The sequence below is a fragment of the Agelaius tricolor genome, unplaced genomic scaffold, assembly GCF_023055355.1.
Source record: "Agelaius tricolor isolate 1412-34295 unplaced genomic scaffold, bAgeTri1.0.p SCAF_13, whole genome shotgun sequence".
Taxonomy (NCBI): domain Eukaryota; kingdom Metazoa; phylum Chordata; class Aves; order Passeriformes; family Icteridae; genus Agelaius; species Agelaius tricolor.
In genome coordinates, this window is record NW_027269273.1 from 5313316 (window position 1) to 5336217 (window position 22902).

Consider the following 22902-nt stretch of genomic DNA (forward strand, 5'->3'; position numbering starts at 1 on the left):
GCAAGTCTGCAGATAAGAGATGTGATAAGCCTGAGAGGGCTGCTCTGGTGAGATAAGGGCCGGTTACTCATGGAAACAGGGCCTTCCTGCCATGGCTGACACCTCTCATGGTCCTACAGGAGGCTGGAAAGGCTTTCTCTGGATTTTCCATGGCTCTCTCCAGATGGACAAAAGCTGTTTGATTTCCAGCCTGTGGCACAGAAGAATCTTCTGGGATGGGTGACACCTCTCATGGTCCTACAGCAGGCAGGGCAAGAGGCTTGAAAAGCTTTCCCTGGCTTTTCCATGGCTCTGTTTGTCCATCAGGACAGAGCCTCTTCCTCAGCCTGTGGACAGAAGAATCTTCTGGCCTGCAGGTGGAGGTGCCTGGTGTCCCCCTCTCTGCAGCACTCACTGAAGGTGAGGCAGTGTAAAAACTGAAAAGCAAATTTCCAAGCAATCCTAAATGTAGCTAAAAAGGAGCCTCAAGAAATTAGAATTACCAGGCTTCCATCTGCTTGTTTCCTGGCAGACAGCTCCTTGAGTTTGGTGCTGCTTCATAAGCAGAATTGGATTTATTTATCCCCTCTTCCTCCCCAACTGGTATTTGAGTGGAAATGTATGAATTGCACTAGCTGATGTGAATGGAGCAGGGAGACCTCTGCTTTTCCTTTATCTAAGAGTGAAAGCTGAGTTGGAAGAGTGCAGCACAGGGCTGGTTCTATTCCAAATCTCCACCCTGCTTTTGCCTCCCTTGGAGGCTGGAGGGATGGGATGAAGAGTGGCTTTGCTTTCCAGGGCAGGATGAGTGGTTTGTGTGCTGCTGCTGGAAGAGCTGGGCACAGGGGTGGGGACAAACCTGCTCCCTGGGTGCTGCCACCTGAGGATTTTGGCCATGAGCATTTTGGGTTTGTTTCTCTTTGCTTCTTCCTATCTCTCCTAAATGATTGTGGTTATTTTGGAGCCTATCAGGAAAGGCTTCCAGCTTTCCTCCTTTGCTCCAGGGTCACTTCAGCAGCTCCCTGCAGAGCAAACACTGAGGTTAATTTCTTTACTCGGGGCTCCACGTGGCAGTGTGTATCCCATGAGTTCTCTGCATTGCTCTTGTGGTTAAGAAAAGGTGCTCTGGGTGTAGCAGGGTGGTCAGCAGTGGGAAACCCATGTTGTTCTAGGGGTGGTGGTCTCCTCCAGTAGTAATTTCATATCCTCTGAACAGAGAGAGACATGGTTCTCCCAGGAAAATCATGGCAAGGTGTGTAGAAGCTGTGGAAAACTTAATTATTATCTCTCTTTCTATAGCCATTGTTTATAGATATGGTTCTCCAGAGTGTGCTATTCATAGTTCACCAATAATGTGAGAGAAGATTCCTTAAGGCCAATCAGGTTTAGGTGCACAATTGTTTCTATAAGAACTGTGGATTTCTAATAATAAAGTGGCTTTTCATGCCTTCTGAGGATGGAGTCTCTGTATCACCTTTTGGCTGTCCCTGATACCCCTTTGGTGACATCCTCCAACCCTCATCTAGGCCTGTTTGGACACAAGGATATTCTCTCTTTCTGTGTTCTGTGGGAAATACTATTTTTAAAATGCAGCTGCTCTATCCCTGGAAGTGTCCAAGGCCAGGTTGGATGGAGCTTGGAGCCACCTGGGGTAGTGGAAGGTGTCCCTGCCATGGCAGGGGTGGAATGAGATGAGCTTTGAGGTCCCTCCCAACCCAACCCAACCATCCCATGATTCCATGTTAGCATGGCCTTCCCTGTGTATCCAAACTCTTGTTGGACCTTGAGGTCATCTTCACACTGAAACACCTCCTGATGCTCTGATGAAGGCTTGCTCTTAGCTCCACCTCTTCAATGTCCTTATTTTTATTTGTTTGCTGTTTTGTTAACAGTGACTCTCATGACTGCATGAGAAGCTGCCAGCAGCTGCAGGTCTGAGCTTCCACTCTCCTGTTCCAAATGAGTTTCTAAGCTGATGCATCGAGTGCTCTGGCTAGAAAAGCACTTTCAGGTAGGTCAGGGCATCTTGCATTTTGCATTTTCAAATGTGTTTTGGAGTGATGTGTTCCTTCAGTACCTTGTTTACTGTGACCTGAGTTGGGGCAAGTTCTTCTTTATGGACATTTTGGATATTTCACAAACTCTGTCTAACTCCAGCATTAAATTGTAAAATCTTGGAGAAGGAAGCTGAAAGATCCCTTAGATCAGTTCTTTCTGCCTGCTTGCAGGGAAGGATGACTAAGAGCAGAACTTGAAGGTGTAGCTTGTGGATAAATGCTCCCAAAACTCTGCTTGTAAGGAAATTTTTGCCCTTCTGGCTGTGGAAACTGGTGAGATATTGTGTAGACAGCCAGAAAGGGGGCTGGAATACCTGTGTTCTGTTCCCAGCTCTGGCTTTGGCATAGATAAATGACCTGCAAAGAGAGAATAAACAGGGTGTATGCCCTTTATTGCTGCTTGTAGTTGTGTTTTTGTCTTTCACTAATCCTTTGAAGCTGTGTGAGGATTTGCTGAAAGGCATCTCATAAGATTTGTCATGGTTTTGTTGGGTTTGATCCATGCTGGAAAGCTCCATGACTGATTGAAGAGGTAGAGGGGAGGTGTAGTGAGAATCAGGAAATAAAAGTGGAGTTTTGGGTGTAAAGATTCTGAGGAAGAGTGTTCTAAAAGCTGTTACTTGTTTGTGTGCAGCCCCTGTGTCCAGCACCCTGAGTGAGCCAAGTCTCTCATGCTTCCCATTCCTAGTTGGGAAAACTTTTGCCTTTTTCCTGAAGATGTTCTGGAATATTAGTGAGCCTCAACTGGCAGATTGTGAGAGACTATGGTGGGAGACAGAGCAGAAAAGCACCTTTCAGTTGTGATTCTTCCTAATCCAGCTGAATTCTCCCTGCAGAGAGAATTCAGGGAGCTGAGCATGTTTGTCTTTGGAAAATTTGGGTTTAGCCGCTCTCCAGTGGCTGTCCCAATACTGCATCTCTCTGGATCTCAAAGGCTGTATAATTCAGATTTTCAGTGGCTTTTCCACAGAATCTCTAAGAAATACCACGAGAAATCCTGAGAAAAATGCTGTGACTAAACACCAAGTCTGCTCAAATAGAGGGAAATGATATTTTTGTGTGTCACAGGTCAGATGAATGATGAGCAGGTTTTTTGCACTTGTTGCTCTCTGAAAGCTGCCTCTGTGTCACTGTTCTGGACAAACTGTAATAATACCAAGGCTTGTTTACAGCACTTGTGAAAATCCCTGCTTTCCCCACCCTTCTTCAAGTGCATCAGTGTTGGGAGCAGGAGGCTTTAAGCAGACACCTGAATCTCCTATCACTGCATTGATTCAGCTTCTGTTTGCTCTGCATCCAATCCACAGCAGTGATGAATAATGCAGGCATCTATTACTTAAAGTTTAATGCAGCTTTAATCAGGCTTGGACATCAAGAGGTGCAGAGGAGGCTGCTCTGCTCTGTGCTAAAGGGAAAAGATTCAATCCAGGTGTGGCTGGGTCTGTGTTGTTGGGTTGTTCCCTTGCCCAGGGCTGTCACTGTCCCCTGAGCTGGCCCTGCTCAGGCACCTCCAGGGCTGTGTCCAGCTCTGGGTCCCCAGTCCAGGAAGGACCTGGAGGGGCTGGAGCGTGTCCAGGGCAGGGGCTGGAGCCCCAGGAGGGGCTGAGGGAGCTGGGCAGGGGCTGAGCCTGGAGCAAAGGAGGCTCAGGGGGCCCTTGTGGCTCTGCACAACTCCCTGCCAGGAGGGGACAGCCAGGGGGGGCCGGGCTGTGCTGCCAGGGAACAGGGACAGGACAAGGGCAAAGGGCCTCAAGCTGGGCCAGGGGAGGCTCAGCTTGGACAGCAGCAGCAATTTCTGCATGCAAAGGGTGAATTATCTCAGTTACAGTCTCACAAACCCTGAGTTCTACAGCACTTCACTCTAACAAACTAAAAACGGAGCCCCATCTCTCTCTCTACAAGGCCTTTTAAGGATAAACTGTCCAATTAAGAAATGGCACCTGAATTATTTTTACTTTTAACCCAATAACCAACCACCCATGGCCTGCAATGCAGACTTTCTTATCCAGTTACACAAAACCACCCAAACCCATGGAGAAGGTGGAGAAGGATCAGCCTCTGCCCTGAAACCTCCATCTTGTTTATATACATTACTGTATTCTAAAATATTAAACTAAGTCTTCCACCATGTGATATCCCACACTTCTATTCAAATTACACACCCATAATCCCAGTTCTATCATTCAATTTAGGAATTCAATTCCAGGCCTTGGCAGGGGCTGCCCAGGGAGCTTTGCAGTGCCCAGCCCTGCAGGTGTCCCAGCAAGGGCTGCAGGTGGCACTCAGTGCTCTGGGCTGGGGACAAGGTGGGCACTGGGCACAGCTGGCACTCCATGGGCTGGCAGGGATTTTCCAGCCTAAAATAATTCTGTAACTCTGTGGCACAGCTCATCGTTTCTGTGCAGATACTCACTTGCAGCTGCTTTGGTGTCTGTGACCTCTGGTTTTTGCTGTATTTATCTCAATCTGTGACAGCACAGGCTCTGTACTCATGGGGTCAGAGAGCATGTGGATGACTCTGCTGTGATCCAGGGATCTCACAGTGGAATTTTCAGGCACTGCTGTCTCTTCAATGGCTTTTTTTTTTTTTTCTTCTTGGTACGAGTATTATTTTTTTAAACAAAGGAAAAACATCCCTTTCATCAATTGTTCTCTTTGCAGAAGTTGAGCCTTAAAATAATCCAGGAAGCCTTTTGTTATATAAATATACTCATCCTCCAGCTTGGCACTGAATGTGCTTGACAGAGCTGCTTGCTGAATTCTCTTTTAAACTTGAATTTCAGTGGCTATGAAGGAGAAACCCTGGGGTCAGAGAGCAGAGCAAGCACTGCTTGCTGTGTAATCACAGTGTAACAGGGACTATTTAGAGCAGTGGAAAGCAGGGGTTTATGCCTGGAACTCAGTTTCTGTGTCTCAGTGATTTTTGTTTCAGCTTGTTACAGCCAGGTATGCTCATACCTACCAAATTTAGCTCCATGGGAAGGAAGCATATGTGCAGTCTTTTGAAAATATTCCTGCTTAAGTTGTTTGCTCAGGAATAGAATTGTGTGTGAATACAGCAAGGGTTGGAATGGTTAACAGTAAATTCCAGTGCACAGCACTCAGTGGTGAGATCTCCCAGTTAAGTGGGCAACAGGTGACTAGAGCAGATGTTTAAATAGAAAATGAAACAGCACCACCAAAAAAGTTCCCACAAACTCAAAAATCCATCAACACAAAACCTCACCACCCTGTGAATTTCAAATAATCTTTGTTAGAAGTGGTGGCTGTTTCCTGGGTGTTGTCCTGTGCACATAAAAGCACCTTGGGGGGAATTTATGAATCACGTGGAGTTTTCTGTGTCCTCTGTAGGCCACACTTTGATTGTGACATTGGCTTTTTAAGTGACACCTTTGGTTTGTTTTGCTGCAAGTCTGAGCTTGAAGCTGCTGCTGACTAAGGAGGTTGGACTCGGTGTTCTTGAAGGTCTTTTCCAACCTAAATGTTTGATGATTCCTCCCAGCTTTTCACAGAATCCCTGGGTTGGGAGAGACCTTCAAGAACATCAAATCCAAACCAGCCCTAAACACCTCAACTGAACCAGGGTGCCACATCCAGTCTTTGTTTAAACACATCCAGGGGTGGTGACTCCACCACCTCCCTGGGCAGCCATTTCAATATTTTATCACTCTTTGTGTGAAAAACTTTTTCCTAATATCCAACCTATATTTTCCCTGACACAGCTTGAGATGCATTCATCAAAAGTATCCCAGAGAGGTGGGGATGTTTTCAGAGGCTGCTGCAGGATGTGCCTGGCTGGTTTTGGTACAAGCAGGGACAGCTTCCACCATCCCAGGTTGCTCCAGGCCCCATCCAGCCTGGCCTTGGACACTTCCAGGGATGGGGCATCCACAGCCTCTCCAGACAATTACATCTTGGCAAAACTAAAGGTTTAATGGAATTTTGCAGCAGAGATTTTATATAGTCTGTGTTCAATGAAGTTGGGTTTTGGTAGATTTTTTAGCTGCTTTATTCGGTGGCTTGGCTTGTTCTGGGTGCTGTAGATAATTTCCTTCTTGTCTCCTAATTTATTTGCCTTCAGCCATGTAGCTGCTCCCGTGTTTCCAGGAAAATGGAAAGGATGTGGCAGCGGGAAATGGCTGCAGTTAATGAAAATAGGTTGTACTTGCTGATGATGAATCCTTAATCCAAAGAGGGAACGTTCTCTCTCCAGCTTTGTGGCCTGAATTAGCATCTGACTGTTCCTTTGTCCTGGGGCTGGCTCTGAATGACTCGGGGATTGATTCATGGCTTAGGGCCCCCAGTAATGGGATTTCCTGTGAGGGTGTGTCACCAGTCCTTGCACAGGTTCAAAGGGAAAATGGGTTTTCCCTCCTGTGTTGCATCCTCTGGACATGTGCCCCTTGGCTTTGGCTCCCTTTCCTGCCTGCCTCTGGAACCCAGGAGATTTCAGCTGGGATTTGATGATAAACTGTCCAATTAAGAAATGACAACTAAATTATTTTTACTTTTAACTCAATAACCAACCACCCATGGCCTGCAATGCAGACTTCCTTTCAGAGCCATCCCAGCTCCTTTCAAGTGCTCCATCATCCACCCAAGGCTTGTGGGGACAGGGCTGTGTTCTCCTCGGCTTCAAGAGTGAGCACAAATACATTTAGTGCTTTCTGAAAGGCTTTCAAGTGCAGCACTGCTCTTTTGCAGCTCTTTTTGCCTCCTTTGAAGGCTGAGCAGCACCACTGAACTCGGGGCTGCAGTGCGTGACTGCTCCCTCAGCAAGCAGTTAAAACATCAGCTATTACACTGATGTGCAAATGTTATTTTGTGCTGAAGTCATGCTGGAAATAGTTCAAAATGTCTTGTTTATTTGGATTCACGAGGGCCACGCTGTCTCGCTGAGCTCTAATCTTGTTTTGCTCTCTGCTTTCTTGGCAATCAGCAGAGCTGGATTCAAACCACGCTGGGGGACTGAAGGTGCCTCCTGCTCTGCACTCAGGAGCCACAGGCTGAGGGCAGCACCCCTGGCTTTGTGCCTTTTGGGACAGCTGGGGGGTTCATCAGTTGTTTTCCCTCACTCCTTGGATGGCTGGAACAGGCTCTGCTCCTGTGTTGAATTAAACCCTCTGCCCCTGTGCTCAGGTGAGACCCCACCTGCAGAGCTGGCCCAGCACAGGAGGGACCTGGAGCTGCCAGGGGAGGCACCAGGATGGGCAGAGGGATGGAGCAGCTCTGCTGGGAGGAAAGGCTGGCACAGCTGGGGCTGCTCACCTGGACAGGAGAAGCTCTGGGGTCACCAAACTGGGGCCTGAAGAAGCTGATGGGAAAGATGGAGAGACACTCTGTACAAGGGATGGGGTGACAGGACACAGGACTCAGTGGTGAGATCTCCCAGTTCACTGGGAATGGCTTCCCAGTGCCAGAGGGCAGGGCTGGATGGGACATTGGGAATGAGGAATTGTTCCCTGGCAGGGTGGGCAGGCCCTGGCACAGGGTGCCCAGAGCAGCTGGGGCTGCCCCTGCATCCCTGGCAGTGCCCAAGGCCAGGCTGGAGTTTGGGGCTGGGAGCAGCCTGGGATGGTGGAAGGTGTCCTTACACATAACAGGGAGGGAATGAGATGAGCTTTAAGGTACTTTCTGTGATTGTTTTAAATATCTCTTACTGGATAAGCACTGACTCACTTGGTCATTATCTTAATGACAGATGCACTTGTTTAAAATGACTCCACGGTTTTGCAGTTCTATTGTTTAGCAGATAATACAGTTATTGGGATTCTTGCACAAGATGCTTTGTTTCAGTTCACTCCCTAAATGTTTCTCTCTGTGTTTGCAAGATGCATGAAAATGAAAGGTTTTTCCCTGGCCTGTGCTGCCCTGCCTCTTGTCCCCATTCCCAGGGAGCAGTGCAAGGCTGTTAGAAGCTGTTTGACAGATTTTCCTGTACTGCTTAAGACAAAAAGTTACATCTGACATATTTTGCTGTGCAGGGATAAATACATAGCAAAGGGTGGGTGAAATATTTGATAAATACATAGCAAAGGGTGGGTGAAATATTTGATCTGAACATACTGAGGGATTTTGTAGTGCCAGCACAGGATGTTTGCTCTGTCACCAGAGTCCTGTGTGACTGTCCCAGCTGTTCCAATCATGTGTGCATCCCTGCTGCATCCAGGCAGGTTTAAATATCCTCCTGTCCAGAGCATGCTCCCATCTCCAGCTTCCTGCATTGTGGAGCATCCTCACAGCCATCTCCAGACACTGACACATCACTCAATCCCCCAGGCTTTGCTAGGACTTTCTTGGAAAGCTGGGGAGCTCCCTGAGCTGTGTGTGGCACATATGGAAAGGCAGAAAGGTGAGGGACAGGCTTTACACAAAGTCTGTGTCATTCTTAGGATATGTTAATATCTGGGGTGGTTCCAGGTGTTTTGTGGGTGCTGGTGCTGATCCAGATGAGCTGAGGCAGCTCCTTGTGTCTGCCCCAGGCCCTGGTGCTCTGTTCCCTGCCTGGCCATTGGTTACTAATAAAAATCCAGCTGCTGCTTCTCAAATTCAGGGCCAGCCCCCAGCTTGCTCTGGATGTTTTGTTAGGATTTCCCCGCCTGTGTTTTGGTCTCTGTGAAGCCTCTCAGGGAAGGCAGCTGAATACCAAGGCAGTGTCTCCAGCTCTGCAGTTTTGCTGATCTGTTTGAAGTCCCCAGACAGTTGATCAGGCAAACTTGCTGCTAAATGGATGATCTAATTCCCGGTGAATGCTGTGATCACAAGCATTACCCTACATCACAGAAACAATTTGAGAACCAGTGCGTACTCCTCAAGCTGTCAGTTGTCTTTCAGCGCCCTCCTTGTGCTCTTTCATCTTGAAAATGCTTGTGCTGAAGCTCCAATAAACTCACCTGTCAGCAGCTGCAGGGATGTCTCCTCTGTCTCCAGCTCCTAGCTGTAGCTGGCAGTTTAAAAGCTGTTTACAGAGGAGATAAAGCAAGGAGCTCTCTTGTAGCTGCTGCTTCTCTAAATGATTTTTCTTACACTCCAGTAATACTCAGCACAAGGTTGTGTTGGTGCTTTGTGAGGATTGCTCAAAGCCAGCACATGAGTTCTGTGCTCAGAACCTCTGAGGATATGGGCAGGGCAGGAAGGTGTCCCTGTACAGAGGGAAAATGGTCTGGAGAGAGGTGACATCCTGGAAAAAGAGGGGGACACAGCACCCAACAGCCTGGCTGCCTGAAGAGTGGCCCCCAGCAGAGGAATGCTGTTTCACAGTCCACAGATAGGTGGTTTGAATTTTACAAGGGGGAACTCCTTTGAAACCTGACATTTATGGACTCATTAAAATCATTAGGGTGGCAAAGACCTCTGGGATCATCCAGTGCCAGCTGTGCCCAGTGCCCACCTTGTCCCCAGCCCAGAGCACTGAGTGCCACCTCCAGCCCTTGCTGGGACACCTGCAGGGCTGGGCACTGCAAAGCTCCCTGGGCAGCCCCTGCCAAGGCCTGAGCACCCTTTGCATGCAGAAATTGCTGCTGAAATTCCAAGGAATTGATGCCTTGAGAAGGCTGACCTAGAACAGAGTTAAAGAATGAAGCAGGGATTTATTAAAAGGATCTCCTCCATGGATCCACCTTGGGCAGCACAAGAGCCCAGCCAGGGCTGCACCCAAGGTGAACCAAAATGGTCCCAAAATGGACACCTGGTCATGGGGTTTGTCACTGGGATCAGTTCTGCTCCATTTGCATCTTGGAGTTCATTGTCCAATTCCAGCTTTAGGTTATGGAGTCCCATCCTTGTTTTTCTCCCTTCAGCCCACGTTGTTTGTGCTCCTGGGCCTGAGATTTGGATCATTTGTCCTTGGTCCCCAGCTAGAGAAGGAATTGTTTTATCTAGCATTATTAAGGATAAATAATTCCATATAAAAAGGAATTATTTTATCTGTGCAGAGAGCTCACCATCCCCTGGTATGAAGCTCAGAACTACACATTAAAGCAGCACAGAATCTGAAAAATATAAAAGCTAAAACCTGAGACATGAGAATATCTAAGAGAGCCTGTTTTTTGTGGACCTGTTTATTCTCTTTCTTCTCAAGGGAGGGTTCTACATGGTCATTTCAGTGAAATCCCTGTTCTCATCCCTCCTTTCTGTTCCAGCATACAGAACCCTGCAGTAGGAGTACCTGACAAATTGCCCCAAGGAGCAGCTTTGTTTTTACACCACAGCCTTGCAAAAAGCAACTCTAAAAACTTAGATAAGTGAGCCTAATAAAACAGCAAATTTTTGTTTTGAGTCCTTCTGCTTCTTGCTTGTACAAGAGGCACCATCCTTGTAAAAGTCTTGCTAAATCTGAAGCTCTTCTCCCTTTGTTTACAAAAACCCACCCACTGTTTCCATGTTGATGCACTGGTTGTTAAGTTTTATCTGGAGAATTCTGATACTTAGCCAGGATCTGCTTCTCTGTGGTAATTTGAGGTGGGGTGAAAATGGACACTTCAAAGCAATCCTGTGTTGTCATCCCGTGAGTTTGAGACGCTGAAAACAGGGGGAAAAAAAATTTAAAAATTTAAAGATCTGTGTCCCAGCAGGAGTTTGAGGCTACAGCTCTCCCCTGGGTGTAGTGTGAATATTCATGACACAGAACTGTGGGCACTGTGCACATGAAAAGAGGAAACCCAGGTGTGTTGAGCAGGAATCAGGTGTGTGCTGCAAGGTCAGTGAGGCTGGGGGGCAGCAATTGGTTACTAATAAAAATCCAGGTCATTTTCTGTGCACCTCCTTAGGGGTCACTTTGCTGGTGCTGCATGAGGAAATAATAAATGTAGGTGACCTAGGTATGTGTATGTGTATTTATTTGATGTTTTATTACCAAAAACCATCTTCAGCTGAGAGAGAGGAAGGCACATGCACAGCCAGGGATGTGGTTAATTCCTTGCTCTGCTGCTGTGGTTTAAGAAAAATTTTGGAAGCCTCTGTTTCAAGATATTGAGAGGTTACTGCATTTTGCAGGCTCTTTCCTGTCTCTGAAGCCTAATGCTTGTTTTCTGCAACACTGGCAGAAAGCAAAAGCATTATTAGTTTTGGGGTTTGTTCTGCTCTTGGGAGGCTTTTTTTTTTTCTGAATTGGGAGGTTTCTTCGCTGCAAATAGCTGCAAAGTCAAAGTAGTAAATGCATAAATATTCTTAGGGAACGAGTAGATAACAGAACAAGCAACTGTAAAAATAAGTTTAGAAATCACTTTTTTCTCCGTGATTCTCCATGTCCTAAACCCTCCATCTCCAAAAAGAAAAAGGTTCAGCAAAGGATGATGAAGGTGACCAAAGGCATGGAACAGCTGTTGTAGAAAAGGAGATAAATAAACTTTGTCCCTTTAGCATGGAGCAGAAATGATTGTGAGGGGAAGAAGCAAGGAGAGGAATGTTAAGCAGATTGGGAGCTTTGCATCTTCCAAAGAAGATGACTGTACCCAAAAGAAAATCCCAAAAAACCAAAACAACAAGGAAGGAAGCAACGAGCTTATAAAAGGGAAAGCTTTTCTTTTGCTGGTGCACAGTTCTGCTGTGGTATTCCTGGTGGCCAGGATGGTGCTGGAAGGTGAGAGGTTCAAAGCAGGCTGGATAAAACCCATCCTGTTAAAAGCTATTGAAGACAGTGTCTCCTGGCTCAGGGAACAGTTATTAAAGCAGAGCTGGGAGGAATCCCAGGGTGTGTGAGGCTGCAGGAGCTCAGTGGGCACCTGGTGTCCCCTCCCTGCTGCAGCAGGGCCATGCCAGAGGCCAGGGCACAGCATTGTGTGCAGCCAGCTGTGCCCCAGCCCCTTGTTGTAAAAGGTATCAATGTCTGTGTTAAACTTTTTGTTTCAGAAACCTGAAACTTCCTTTTGTAAGCAGGTCAGAAATAACACCCAGCTGTTGTGTAGCTGCGTAACACAGGGGCTACAACCTGGAGTAGCAGATGAAATGTGGGATTTCTTGGCTTCCAGACTGTTTCCTACTTTTGGTGGGTAATGGGAAACAGGCAAGCAGGAATAGCAAGTGATTCAGGTGACAGAAAGCTGGTGTTCAGGAGCAGATGATAGCAGCAGCTGTCTTGGCTGGTTGGGCTGTGCTCCTTTCCCAAAATCCTGCAGTCTGGAGCGTGCTGGGAGCAGGTGGGCTGGGGTGGCAGCTGCTGCTGGGGTGATGCTCAGGTTACCCTGGTGCACTGGAGGCTCCCTGCACACTCCATTGCCAGCCTGCTGCAATGTTTGGGTAGAGCTGGAAGGCTGGCATTGCACCTTCACCCAGTGAGGGTGAAGGTTTCTCAGCTGCACAGAGCTTTTTACCACACCCAGGGGGCTGCTTGGTGCCATCTGCAAGGACTGAATTTCCCTGGAGATGTTGACGTTCAGCGGCGTGTGGGTGTCAGGAGGCTTTGGGAGGTGGAGGAGGATGGAGTTGGAATAATGTCCTTTGAATCAGAGCTGTTTTGATCTGCTAGAAAGAAACTGGCTGCTGTAAAAGGAGGGGAGAAATCCTCAAACACTGGACTACTCTAGGATTTTGTGCAGAGAAGAAAGACTTGGAGCAGGAGCTGTTTGAGAATTGATCCTGTCTGGGTGGGGTGGAAACCCAAGTGTGAGTGAGCGTGTGTGGGGTCACTGACATGCTGCACACACATGCCCAACAGCCATACCTTGAAAATGGAAAGAAACTCTTGGTTCAGAGCGCTCCAGCCCAAGGCATGGGCTTGATGACCTGTGTGATAACTTGGAGAGTAAATTCCAAGTGATTCATCCCTTTTCTGACCTCTCGAACTCTGACTGCTCTGTGTCTGTTGCTGTCAAGTGGCTGCTTCTGTATTTATGGGCAAGGTGGAAACTACTGACCTGCTTTGCCTCTTCTGAAAGGCAAGTGATAGTTCTCTCTGAGGTGGCAGGGGTGCTATTTCTGCATGTGCCTGGACTAAATTTACTGTAGGGAACTGAAAAGTGTAGATGGTGACGACTGCTGGAAGGGAAAGCGTGTATTTACTGCTCCGTGGCAATAGATTTATAGACAGATAGTTTGGTTTGTAGATAAATATTGTTGCCTCTATTTCTGTAGCCATAAGCAGTAGATTTTAAAGCCTAAACTTTGCTATAATCTAGGGACCTTTTAATATTTTTTTTTCCCCTATCCCATCTGCTGAGTTCTTCAGTGGCGGCTGAGGCGTCACGTGGCGCCAGGAGAGCCAAGAGAAGTGACGCATCCTGGTCTCCCATGGTAACTCTGCTTTTCCTCTGCTTTTAGCTCCTTTGCTTTGCTCCCAGATGGCATAACCTGCCTGTGGGATTACACTGCCTCTTCTCACTCACAGGTGAAGCTGAGGTTGCAGGGTTTTCACACCCTGCAAACGGTTTGCACTCGCTAACCCAAATTGAAAGGGGAACAAAGAGTGCCACAAAACACAAAAGCTCCAAACCAACACCAAGCCCAGAAATCTCCCAGTTCCCCACCCAAACTTCTCAACATGCAGGAAGCATCGGTGGGAGTTTGCTCTTTGTTTGCCATTCAGGATAGTGAAGCTTGTCTGAGAAGTTTCTGCAAACCACAGGTAGATACCCTGCGAGTGAGGTACAATTCTCACCAAAGATTCACAATTGTCACCTAAATTTGCAGTCTGGGTCTTGCAGTTCACACAGGTTTTACTGCTGGAAACTTGTTAGGTAAGGCTTGCTCTTTGTTTTTTTTTTTCCCCTCTTTCTTCACCACCCCCATCAGTTGTTTTTAACCCCTGGTTGCTGTATGCAGTTACTGCCTGCGTTTTTGTGAGAAATATCCTACTTATCCCCCAAGAAAAGCTCTTGGGTTTGCATCCAAATATACTGATATTTTTAATGATTTATTTTGAAAATACTTCTGATGTATTTTGAAAAATGGATAATTTAATTATAGAATTATGAAATGATTTGGGTTGGAAGGGACATTAAAGCCCATCCATTCCACCCCTGCCATGGCAGGGACACCTTCCACTGTCCCAGGCTGCTCCAGCCTGGCCTTGGGCACTGCCAGGGATCCAGGGGCAGCCCCAGCTGCTCTGGGCACCCTGTGCCAGGGCCTGCCCACCCCTCCAGGGAACAATTAACTTAAAGCCATTTTCTGCTCCTGTCTTATATCCACTGTAACTTTATTGTATTAAACCAGCCATGGTATTTGCTGAGGCTGCAAATGGAGTAGCTCCTCACCAGGTGTAAACACTGAGTAGAGCCCTTGCAGTGAGAGACCTCTAACCTGGTTTTGTGCCCTGTTTCCAAACTCTTCTGTACCTGTTTTCTGTGTGCACTGAAGCACAGCTAAAGCAACGTATGTCTGGTTTAACTCTGCCCTGCCAATCGGATTTTTGCTTTAGGGCAAAGCTTTCACAAACCCAATTTATCCTCAGGGAGGAAGAAGAAAAAACTGGTTTTGCTCACACATAGTCCCCGTGTAGTGGAGGAGTCGGTGGTGAAGTTTTTCAGCGTGGCAGGATTTGCATTTCTGTTGCCACAGCTACAAGTGAGCTCACAGCATTTCAGTGCTCCGCCGGGGACGAGCAGGAGTTTTCAGAGTGAAGGCACCACTGCACCCAGATGACTCATTCTGGTGTGTCCAAGGGCTGGGGAATCACTTCTTCAATGGGAGAGGATGCCCTGGTGTGCGGGGGAGGAGGCAGAGATGTAGTCTGAGCAGTTTGGGGCTGCCTGGATTTATTTGGGGCACGCACGAGCTGGGAGATGTGTGCTGGGAAGAGGCTGCTGAGCTGTCACCTGATGCACAACATCCCTCTGGGCACCTGGATGTTGGGAAGTATCCCAGGATTCCTTTGATGTGCTTCCTCTGGCTTTGCTCCAAGCAGGTATTTAGTACAAATCTCTCTTCTCATCCTAATGGCACTGAATTCCCTTCTGTTGTGGTTCAGTTCCAGGCAGTCCATCCTGCTGCCCTGGGTTTGCATGGGGACTGCTGCTGCCTGGCTAAATCCAAACAATAGCCTGCTTGTGGCAGCTGAAAGTGGTGCTGGAAAAAAAAAAATCCCTCCTCTGTAATTGCAGGAAAAAAACAAGCCTGTGTGCAGCAGGAAGCAGCAAGACTCTATTAACTCATACTTTTAATTTTTTTTCCCTGTGTTTTCTGCACAGCCTGTGATGATTTAAGCATAAATTGCTTAGGAAAAGTCCTTGGCCTGTTATGTAGTCACTGATTGCTTGTGTGGCAGAGGGTTGGGAGGTTAAGGTCTCCTCCAACTCAAACCATTCCATGATTCTGCAGTTTGGGTGCATGTCAGAGGATGGTTACCCTGAATCCAGAGATTTGCCATTGTAACCATTGTACGTGTGAAATATTTAATTAGGAGATAATTCCCTTCATCTAGGTAAGATGTAAAAACTTTGACCTGTCTTGATGTCAGGTTTCTTCCTTTTCCCCAAAAAAACCTGTCTGGGTGTCCTTCACCTCCAGGATTGCCTGCTCCTCTTGTACCAGTGTTTCATAAGCTGCCTGCAATGGCCTTTTCCTGCTGATTCTTACCCTTGGAATGGCCTACAAGGAGCTGTTTCCTGCATGTTATCACCTGCAAAGTGCTGCTGTGACACTGCTGAAAAGTCTGAGAGCTGTGGTGTGAGACCGAGGTTGCAGGGACAGAAAAGCTGGAGAAGGGAGAGAACTCTGATATGAGGCCAGCTCAGTTAATGCAGGGATCTGGAACTAAAGGGAGGAGCTGGATCTGAAGTGTTGAGAGCAGTTGTGACACTTTTTTCCCCAACAAACAGCTGTGACTTGTCACACAGGTCACTTCAGTGGCATCCTGTCTATTCACCTGGGCTCATTTAAAAAAAAATTCATTATTGCTTTTGCTTGGTGCTGTTGGGATTTTGAATTTCTATGTTTGAAAGTGCTTTTGTATTGATAATGTGCTTAAGGGGTTTTTTTTTTGCTGTGTTGGAGGCCTTTTTCTGCTGTGACTTCTTATTTTTGGAGCTATGGGTGTGTAGGTTTATGGATTAAAATAAACAAGGAGGGGGAGAACCCTCCAAACAAAGCCCCACAAGGAGCTCAGGAATCAAATGGAAACTGTGACATAGAGGGAGGACAAGGGTTTAGGGCAGCACAGATACAAAGTGAGGTCTCCAGGGGATGTCTTTGCACAGGCAAGAGGGATGATAGCCCAGAGAGCAGTGACTTTTCTCATCTGTAGGGCAAGGGCAGGGCCATCTCCACTTTGCCTTCATGTGCACTCTGGAATAGACTTGGAAAATTCAGCTTGTGTTTGACAAGGAAATGCCAGGTGCCATGGCAGGTGGAACAAAACAAGCAGCAGATCAAACTGAGGGGCCACTGGCCACCAAAGCTCTAGGAAGGGGCATTTTCCAGCTTATGGGAGTGGGGTGCGGTGGGGTGGGCAGGGAAGCAAAACAGCTAAATTATGGATTTGTTACTTGGATTGATGATCAAATGGGAGAAGTCTGAAGGCTATAATAGAGCCAGGAGTGCCAGAATTGTGAGGCACAGGAATGGTGCTTCTCAGTGCTTTTTTTGGACGAGGCTGGCCCAGGAACAAAGGTCAGGATGACTGGGGAAAGCCTTTTGGCACCAGCACGGTGCTGTCTGCAAGTGAATTTATCCCTGCAGGCAGCTGCTCACCCCTGCAGCCCAATTTTGGCTTTTGTTGTTTGGTTGTTTGTTTGTTCTCCTCTTAGTAACTCTCCAAAACACCCTGCAGGGTGTCTGCTTGCACCTAAGGGATTACCTTTGTGGGCAGGAGAACAAAGAAGAACAACAGAGCTGCTGTCCTGGAGATTTTGGGCTACCTGTGGTCCCTGTGTCACTGTCATGAGCCTCTGCAGGTCACACAGTGTCTGGCTGCTCTCACTCTTGTCCAAAATCTCACTCTTGGTCCAAAATCCAAAAGGATTTTGTGGTCTGTTCCCCTGGTGGAAGCCAAAGGAGTGGATCCGAGCATGAAAATTATTGGAACCATGGCAGTGGGTCTGGTTTGGATGGATAAAGGTGCAATTAAGGCTTGAGAGAAATGTTTTGAACACTTGTGGAGAGTTTGGATGGATGAAAGGCTCTGCAGGATCCAGCAGAGCCTGGGGAAGTGCTTACCCAGAGTGTATTGGCACAAGGTGTCCCTTGAGTTCCTTTCACCTTGAAAAGACAAATTAAAAAGAGGTTTCTGCTGCCCAGTGGGCTCTGTGGGGTATTTATATTGGACAGTGTTGTTTCCCATGGGAATCCTTCTCCTTCCTTTCTAAGGGACTTGTTTTGATCTCACATTGTGGTGGGATTTAATGCTTCCAGTACAAGAAATTAAACAAAGGTTTAAAAATAAAAATATCCCCCAAATCTCAGAATGACTTTTGAACCAGCACAGGCAGGAGAGAATCCCCATGTGGATTATTTGCTCTCTTGGGTTTTGATCTCGTTTTTTTATTGGCCCTAAAAATGTCCAGAGGTTACAATTAGAATAATAAACATTTACAAGGGAATTTTCTACAGTCAGCTTTCATTTAGCACTGAAAGCCCTGAAAAGCCTGGTCCATTTTGGGATGCTGAAGACAAAGTGAGTTTTTTCCTGTTTCATTTAAGAGCTGCATGATGGATGTGGAAGCTTGAATTTTCCTTTATTTAGTAGTGTACCAAAAGCAGTCTTTTGCTGTATAAACAAAGGGGCACATTCATAACAGCAAGAGCAACTAAGCAAGGGCAGTGACTTAGGAGGGGAATATCTTGGTATTGCAAGTGTTTAATGAATAATGGAGGTCTTTTGTGCCAAAATCTTTCTGAATTTGTGACACATTGACCACACAAAGTCCTGCAGCATTTCCTAGGCAGGAGGGAGAGCTGCTGTGTCCATCTCTGTCACACTGCCCTGTTACATGGTGTATTTGGGGAAGGACCACTGCTCCTTTTGTCACCAGATGAATGATCCTAAACTCTGTTTGGGTTCCTGCTGGGTGAGTCTGTGATGGAAACCTGTGCTCTGTTGGTTTTATGGTTGGTCCCCATCCATGCCCTCAGTGTAGGGATGTTCCCTGTGCTTCAGTTCCTGCTTTTTGGATTCAGGACCACTCCAAAAATACATTTTGGCTATGTAGCTGAGTCAGGTGATCCCCAGGCTCCAGATCTGCTTCTTTGGGGCAGGATGGAGTCCTGGCTGCTTCTGGATTGATGTGCAATTTCCATATATGATTATTTCTCTTCACGTGTGTGTGCCTGTGTTTTTATTTCTCTGATTCCCTGAAACTTTGGCCAGTTGTTCCTTTCTCTGCCAGCAGCATGCCAGGATCCTTGAGGTGGATCTCAGCAATGTGCTGGACATGCAGCATCCCTGATTCCCCACTGGTTTGCTTTGTTCTGGGTTCCAGTGCCAGCTACAACCTCCTGGTACCTTCCAGCTGGGGAAGGAGCCACTCTCCAGGGTAACACAGAGACAGGGCTGGTGATGCTTTGCTGGCAGTGAGGAGCTGAGCTGGGCTGGAATTAGCAGCCTCTCTTTTCCCTCCAAGTCCAGAGTAGTTCTCTCTGTGTTTAGTTGGTTCTGCTTTATGGGCTTTGATTCAGTATGAAACAGTTGCTTGTGCTGCCCAGGAGAAAAGTCCTGTATAAATGGGAATTGTTGTGTGTCCTGAGTGCCACAAGTGTAAGGCAAGTCCTCAGCCTCCCCAGGAGGAGCTGCTTTGATATTTAGAGATGCTGCTCTGGTCTTTGTGTTCACAGCTGCAGGAACTGTAAAGATGAAACTGTGAGCTGAGAACCTGAGCCCCTGTGCAGATCTTGTTTTGGGGCTGCCTCTTGGTGCACCTACTCAAGGAATCCCAGAAGAGTTAAAAGGAACTCTAAATCCCATCCAGTGCCACCCCTGCCATGGCAGGGACACCTTCCACTGTCCCAGGCTGCTCCAGCCTGGCCTTGGGCAGTGCCAGGGATGCAGGGGCAGCCCCAGCTGCTCTGGGCACCCTGTGCCAGGGCCTGCCCACCCTGCCAGGGAACAATTCCTCATTCCCAATGTCCCATCCAGCCCTGCCCTCTGGCACTGGGAAGCCATCCCCCTTATCACTCCATCTTCTAAAGGATCTCTCTCCATGTTTCCTGTAGCTCCTTCAGGCCCCAGTTTGGTGACCCCAGAGCTTCTCCTCTCCAGGTGAGCAGCCCCAGCTGTGCCAGCCTTTCCTCCCAGCAGAGCTGCTCCATCCCTCTGCCCATCCTGGTGCCTGCCCTGGGCTCTCTGCAGCAGCTCCAGGTCCCTCCTGTGCTGGCCCCAGGGCTGGGGCAGCTCTGCAGGTGGGGTCTCACCTGAGCCCAGGGCACAGGGGCAGAATCCCCCCCTCCCCTGCTGCCCACGCTGGGGCTCAGCCCAGGGCACGGGGGGGTTCTGGCTCCCAGCTCTGCCCCCAGCACCCCCAGGGCCTTCCCCAGGGCTGCTCTCAGACACTTCCCAGCCCATCCTTTTGTGTTACACTAGAATCCAGCTTGGTAGCCACAAGAGGAACAGTCCATAAAAACCTTCCCAAGCTCCTGGATGGAACCATGGTGTGGCTTAGGGCCACAGACCCTGGCAGAAAATGCACCTGCTTGGGGCAGGGACTGGGCCAGCTGACCCCAAGAGTTCCTTGCAACATGGGGCATCTGGGTTTGGTGACACCAGGCTAGCACAGGGACAACACCTATGGCAAGAAGCCAGAACCCTGGATGGCCTTAAATCCCTGTGAGCCAGTGCTTGCAGGGAGTCAGTTTAAAACTGCACTGGTGCCTATTTTTTGTTTGTTTGTTTTGTTTTGTTTTTTGGGTGTTTTTTTTTTCTGTGTAAAGAGACCCTGAGTGCCCTGGCCCCAGCTGTGCCAGCTGCCACCACAGCAGAGCCCAGCTGGGCTCTCCCTGTCCCTGCTCTGCCCCCAGTGTATTTGCAAAGAGAGGAGAAGGAGGAGGAGGAGGTGTGCTAAACTGAGAAGCAGGCAAGGCAAATGCACTGACAGTTAGAGAGAAACATGTTTTATTAGGAGTTTTTGGACAAAACTATGGGTATTGCATGGAGTCTTCCCTATCCCTCCTCTTCAGGGTGAAATATTGAGAATTTTAAGATCAATTTTGTACTTCCCTCTATTGCTGATGGCTCTCACTTGGCCTCTTTTTGCCAAACCACCTCCAGCTGTGGGAACAGGGAATGTTGGAGATTTAAAGAAATCAAAATTTTAATTTCCCTCTTGTGCCTTCAAATAAAAAACTTTAGTATTTCTGTTGGTTTACACCAGCAAGAAGTAGTTACCTGCTAAGTAAATGAAGATTTTGGCCTGTAAACCTAAGTGATATCCATGTCTGACTCTTCTTGCTTTGTTCTAACAGAGGATAATCATCCTCTGGTTTTTAGAGAGAGCATTTGTGGGGCTGAGGGCTTTTTTAAAGCATTCATCCCAGTGGTGATGTTTGAGAAAAAGAAAAAAAAGGCAGAAGGGAAGCAAAAATCGAGGGAGATGGAGACTGTAAGGGACCTTTATGGAATGGGAGTGATCAAACCCCTCCTGCCTGGCCTGTTCACTTGTCTGTGACCCCTGTGTCACATTGAGAAAGCAGAAATGGAGCCAAACCATGGCCAAGGTGAGTGAGCAAGGGCTGGGAGCTGAGTCTGGGCCTCAGGAGTGAGACAGGGCACAGGTCAGGTGTTGCTGCTGGGCTGGGGGGTGCCCTGTCAGCGCTGTGACATTGTGGCACTGTGCCTTACACTGCTCCTGGGTTCCTGGGGGTATCACACATCACATCCAGGCTGGGAGAGGGACTGGCTGAAGGCTCAGGGGATCCCAGCCTGCCTGAGCCTGGCATGGACCTCTGCAAGGTCACCTTGGCAAGCAGGGTCACCCAGAGCTGCTTGTCCAGGGCCATTTGCCAGACTCTGCCCATGTCTCTGCCTCTGAGGAGTGCAGAACTTCAGGAATGCTGTCACCTGTGCTGAGTAGAGGGGAAGGATCACTCTTGTCATGCAGCTGGTGGCTTTTTTTGCTGGCTCTTGGGAGTTGTTGTCATCTGTCCTGCTTGGCAGAGCTGTCCCCAGCCTGTGCTGGCTCCTGGGGTCACTCTCCCCTGGTGATGTTTTGTTTGAACACTTTGAGGCTCTTGCCTGCCCTTTGCTCCAGACTTTTAGAGTTGATCCAAGTGGCAGTGTGACCCTCTGGGCAGTGTGACCCTCTGGGCCACTCACCCCAGTTATTGTGTCACCAGCAAAGTGCTGAGGGCACACTCTGTGCATCCTCCAGGTCAGTAGAAAAGGTTAAAGGATTTTGGCTCTCATATCAGCCTGTGGAAGGTGTCTGTCCTCCAACTGGACTTTGTGGCACTGACCTCTCCCTATTGGGCCACTTTTCCACCCACCTCCCTGCCCTCCTGGCTGCTCCACACTTTGCCAGCTCATCTGAGGGTGTGAGAAGAGCCAGGGTTGAAAGTCTTGCCAAAGCCAAGACAGACAGCATCCTCTGCACTCCCTCCATCCACCGAGATTGTTTCATCTGAGGAGGAGGTCAGGCTGGTGAAACAGGATTTTCTCCCTTTGTATGTCCATGCTGACTCTCCTGATCACCCTCTTGTCCTTCAGGTGACTGGAGATGGTTTCCAAAGTTCACCAAGTGTGGCCTCACAGTGACAGCAGCCAGCTCCCTCAGCACTTGTGGATCCATCCCATCAGGTCCCATGGGATGAATATGTCCAGCCTATGTCCCCTAACCTGATCCTTTTGCACTAAGGATAAGTCTTCCTTGTCTGGATTTCCCCTTTGGCCTCAGGGGCCTGCAGTTCCTGAAGGTTGGCCTCACTGGAACCCTTCACACCCCTTGTCAGATTCCATTTCAGATGTGTTCTGGCTCTCTTAGCCCCACCTCTGCCCCATCAGTGCTCCCAGATCCCTCCTGCAGGATCAATGTCCCAGATTGCTCCTGGATCACCTGCAGGATCAATGTCTCAGATTCCTCCTGGCTCACCTGCAGGATCAATGTTCCAGATTGCTCCTGGCTCACCTGCAGGACCAATGTTCCCAGATCCCTCCTGGATCACCTGCAGGATCAATGTTCCAGATTCCTCCTGGCTCACCTGCAGGATCAATGTTCCCAGATTGCTCCTGGCTCACCTGCAGGACCAATGTTCCAGATTCCTCCTGGCTCACCTGCAGGATCAATGTTCCAGATTCCTCCTGGCTCACCTGCAGGATCAATGTTCCCAGATCCCTCCTGGCTCACCTGCAGGATCAATGTTCCCAGATTGCTCCTGGATCACCTGCAGGATCAATGTTCCCAGATTCCTCCTGGATCACCTGCAGGATCAATGTTCCCAGATCCCTCCTGGCTCACCTGCAGGATCAACCCAGATCCCTCCTGGCTCACCTGCAGGATCAATGTCTCAGATTCCTCCTGGATCACCTGCAGGATCAATGTCCCAGATTCCTCCTGGATCACCTGCAGGATCAATGTCCCAGATTCCTCCTGGCTCACCTGCAGGATCAATGTTCCCAGATTGCTCCTGGATCACCTGCAGGATCAATGTTCCAGATTCTCCTGGCTCACCTGCAGGATCAATGTCCCAGATTCCTCCTGGATCACCTGCAGGATCAATGTTCCAGATTCTCCTGGCTCACCTGCAGGATCAATGTCCCAGATTCCCCCTGGCTCACCTGCAGGATCAATGTCCCAGATTCCCCCTGGATCACCTGCAGGATCAATGTCCCAGATTCCTCCTGGATCACCTGCAGGATCAATGTTCCAGATTCTCCTGGCTCACCTGCCCCTGCCCTGCTCTTTGCACTTGGCTCTGATCAGGAGCTCTGTGCTCCTCCATGGGGGCCTCCTGCCCACTCAGCTGGATCAGCTGCTTGTTGGGATGGTCTGTCCTTCAGCCTGGAGGA

General features: G+C 48.4%; 1 protein-coding gene across 12 annotated transcripts in view; it reads left to right on the forward strand.

Moving 5' to 3' along the window:
* Positions 1–22902, forward strand: part of SGMS1 (sphingomyelin synthase 1) — a 97086-nt gene that overhangs the window by 26582 nt on the left and 47602 nt on the right. For 5 of the 12 annotated variants that reach the window (XR_011681028.1, XM_071438562.1, XM_071438571.1 and 2 more), the window contains exon 2: positions 1872–1990. The exons of 3 other annotated variants lie outside the window; for them this stretch is intronic. The gene's annotated coding sequence lies outside the window, so the exon portion shown is untranslated. Of the gene's footprint in view, positions 1–36; positions 400–597; positions 888–1871; positions 1991–14558; positions 14878–22902 lie in introns of those variants that run through there. 4 more of the 12 variants (XM_071438566.1, XM_071438570.1, XM_071438563.1 and 1 more) reach the window with 3 other exon arrangements.